This window comes from Bos mutus, chromosome 19, assembly GCF_027580195.1.
Source record: "Bos mutus isolate GX-2022 chromosome 19, NWIPB_WYAK_1.1, whole genome shotgun sequence".
NCBI lineage: Eukaryota > Metazoa > Chordata > Mammalia > Artiodactyla > Bovidae > Bos > Bos mutus.
The window spans coordinates 27,397,752-27,401,793 of NC_091635.1; the positions used below are offsets into that span (position 1 = coordinate 27,397,752).

Genomic DNA, 4,042 nt, shown 5'->3' on the forward strand with positions numbered 1-4,042 from the left:
TTAGAAGTCTGGACCTTCTTTCTTCAGTCTGCTGTAATCTACACTCACAGAGTTGAACTTGTACTGATTAGGTCCCAGCTGGTTCCAGAGGTCTGGGTTATTCTTTCTGTCCCAGCTGACAACGGGATTGAACAATGCCAGGCACGTGACATATGATGCTGTTCTAGTACATCCTGGCCCAATAAATATGAAGAGGGGGATCAAGCTAGAATACTTCTTGGCCTGACCAATGATCTGGTGGAGCATGGTTTCAACAGAAGCCTTGGGTCCAAACCTAGAAAAAACTAACCTGCAAGGCCTGGGATTAAGCAGTCACCCCTCGCTGTAGTTTTTATTTGCATTTCTTTTCATGTCCATGTGATCTTCTCTGCAGCATTCAGAACCAAGGCTGCCACATCCACTATCCCAGGTTATTTTCGGTTCTTTCGGTACTAAATGGACTTTGGAGCTTGTATAGGCAGGATTCTCCAGAAAAACAGAACCAATAGGATGTATATATATTTATTTAAGAGATTTATTATAGGAACTGGCTCACATAATTATGGAGGCTAAGTCCCACAATCTGCCATTTGCAACCTGGGGAATTGGGAAAGCTGGGGTGTAATTCAGTTTGAGTCCCATGGGTGGAGAACCAGGAGTATGGAGGTCCGAGGGCAGAAAACAGACACCTCAGCTCAGAGAGAGCAAATTCACACACCCCCGACATTTTTGTTCTTTTCAGTGGAGTGGTTGATCCCACCTGCATTGGTGGGAATCATCTTAACTCAGCCTACTGATTCAGATGCTGATCTTTTCCAGAGACACCCTCACAGAACACATTCAGAAGTTCTATTTTACTAGCTATCTGGGCATGCCTTAACCCAGTCAAGTTGACACACACAGTTAACCATCACAGTTTTCAATACACCCTGCAGACATCCTGCTGAGATTTGCAAGGGTGCAGCCCCTGAGTGAAAGAGAAAAAGCCCTGAGGGCAATTCCTGGAGCGCTAACAGTTCAGCATCATATTAGAACCAGAACCCATACATTACTTGTACATGCGTGCTCAGTCACTCAGTCGCAGCCGACCCCATGGACTGTACCTGCCAGGCTCCTCTGTCCATGAAATTTCCCAGGTATCTTTCTGACCTAGGGATGGAACCTACATCTCTTACATCTGCATTCACAGGCAGATGCTTTACCACTGAGCAACCTGGGAGTTCACATTATTTTCAGAAGCAGAAAAATACATATAAAGTTACTTTCATTTTGAAAGAGAACATGTAATATTTACTATTTTTGTCAACCATAGGAAGATACAAAGAAGAAAACAAAAATCACCCAAATCTCATTATCCAGAGAAAAGCAACTGACATTTTGCTGCAACTTACAGTAAGGCCTTTCAATGCACATTGCATTGGTTCTCCATCATGATTAGGTGGAGTGCTTGTTAAAACAAGTGCTTTTTAAAAAGTCAGTAGTTCTGGGGTGGACCTGGTAAGAAATTGTTTTTTTAAATAATTTTATTTAAATATATTTTGTTTTCCTGGGTCAGGAAGACCCCTGGAGGAGGGCATAGGCAACCCACTCCAGTATTCTTGCCTGGCAAGTCCCATGGACAGAGGAGCCTGGTTGGCTAGTCCATAGGGTTGCAGAGTTAGACATGACTGAATCAACTTGGCACACACGCGCTTATGTATCTAAGCAATGTTTCATATGTGTAGGAAATCACTATAATCTCTAAAGGGTTTAAGCGTATATAAACACTAAGTTTATTAGAACTAGAATTTTCATCTCCTAGAATGTCAGCAGCTTAAGGAATGAGGAGTCAAGGACTGAATTCACTTGGAGTCTTTTTAGTTAGCAAGTGCATTAATGATCAAGAGAGAACTTTTGGTTTCTGAAGGGAAACATTTTTGATTTTTTTCTTTCCAAAGGTTTATATGCTTTTCTCCCACTTTCCCACGATTCATTTTGTAAGCAAATGCATACACATCAGACAGGGATTTCACCTTTGATTTGCAACTTGCTTTCTTCACTTAATATCAAGTCAAATAATCTAAATGATTTTTTTTTTTTTAAATCTTTTGGTTGTGTGCCAAGTGGGATCTTTGTTCCTTGACCAGGGATTGAACCTACGCCTGCTGCACCGGAATGAGGTTTTTTTTTGTTTTTAATTGCCCTGGGTCTTTTCTCTGTGCGGGCTTTCTCTAATTGCAGCGAGTGGGGGTTATTCTTCATTGCATGGGCTTCTCATTCCAGTGGCTTCTGCTATTGCAGAGCATGAGCTCTAGGTATCAGGCTTCAGTAGTTGCTGCACGTGGGCCTTGGAGCAAAGGGCTTCCTCAGCAGTTGGTGTGTGGGCTCGGTAGTTGGAGTTCGAGGGCTCTAGAGCTCAGGCTCAGTAGTTCTGGCACTTGGGCTTTGTTACTCCATGGCATGTGGAATCTTCCCAGACCAGGGATGGAACCCAAATCCCCTGCACTGGCAGGCGGATTCTCATCCACTGTGCCACCAGGCAAGTCCTCAGAGTCTTAACCACTGGACTTCCAGGGAAGTCCCTGCATGGTCGTTCTTAGTGAGCACTTGGTATTCCTCATTGTACCATAATTTGCTTTACCAGATGTCTCTTGTTGGACATTTAGGTAACTTTCAGTTTATTATTATAGAAGCTTTAATAGGCAGCTTTGTATGTAACTTTTTTTGTGATATTAGATTTACATGTAGTTGTGAAAAATAGAGCGATTGCACACTTTGCCTCCATGTGTGTACGTGCTCAGTGGTGTCTGCCTCTTTGCTGTCCCACACAGATTGTAGCCTGTCAGGCTCCTCCGTCCATGGAATTTTCTAGACAAGAATACTGGTATGGATTGCCCTTTCCTACTCCAGGGGATCTTCCCAACCCAGGGATTGAACACTTTGCCTACTTTCCCCTTTGGAAGCATTTTGTAAAATTATGTTGTAACCAAGACACTGATATTTCTTGTGTTACTTGAACTCTCCTTTGTATTTACGTCGATTTCCACACGTCCCCTTCTCCAATTTCTTAAGGTGAGAACTGCGACAAAAAGAGCTTGACCTTTTTTTTTTGTTCAGGTTCTGATAAAAGGGCTCATTTTCCATTCTTTGGACAACGCCACCCTCGGGGATGTGTTTAGGATGGCTATCCTTCTGTAACTCAAGACTTTCCTTCTAGTACTTCTTTAATTAAAAAAAAAAAATTATGGCTGTACTGGGTCATTGCTACTCTTGGGTTTTCTCTAGTTGAGGCAAGTAGGAGCTACTCATTGCAGTGGCTTCTCTTGTGGAGCACAGGCTCTAAGTGGGTGGGCTTCATAGCTGTGGTGCCCGGGCTTAAGTTGCTCCGTGGCTTGTGGGATCTTCCTGGACCAGGGATCGAACTCAGGTCCCCTGCGCTGGCAGGTAAGTTTTTAACCACTGGACCACCAGGAAGTCCCTTCAGTTTTGTTTTTGATACTTAATAAATAGTCTATGTGAAGGATTTCCCTGGTGGTCCAGTGGGTGACTCTCAGTTCCCAATGCAGGAAGCACGGGTTTGATCCCTGGTTAGGGAACTGGGATCCTGCATAATGTGTGCCATGGGGGTGGGGGAGGGGGGAAAAGGTCTGAGTTTAACTTTCCTGTAAGATGAGAAGGGGTTGGGCCTTTCTAACATTTTTTCCCCCATAAATGATTAGCCAATTGCCCCAATATAATTTACTGACATCATCAAGCAGTTGACTGGATTATCAAAATATTAAAGTAGGGAGTAGAAATTTATATTTAAAGCTATTTATTGATGGAGGGTCAACACCTTTTGAGTGTGGAAGAGATGAATTTAGCACCCATGTTTAAAAGCTCAGGGAAAAATCTGCTTGGCTGTTAGTCATGGTGCCTTTCTCTTAGAACTATCACTGTGGCCAGGAGTTATATGAGGGACATCAGAAAATGATGAGAATAGTTCTCAAAGCTATTTTATAGTGAAAAGTGAAGAGGATATATTTCAGACTAAGGAAAAGAGTGTAGTGCAGGGTGAAATAAGGGCAACAATCAAGGGTTGCAA

The 4,042-nt window shown here is 42.9% G+C and overlaps 1 non-coding gene across 1 annotated transcript; it reads right to left on the bottom strand.

The window, feature by feature from the left end:
* Positions 1–246, bottom strand: LOC102275809 (cytochrome c oxidase subunit NDUFA4). Its single transcript, XR_001351525.1, has one exon. It is a non-coding gene; the product is annotated as a cytochrome c oxidase subunit NDUFA4 (transcript).
* Between the last annotated feature and the right edge of the window lie 3,796 nt (positions 247–4,042).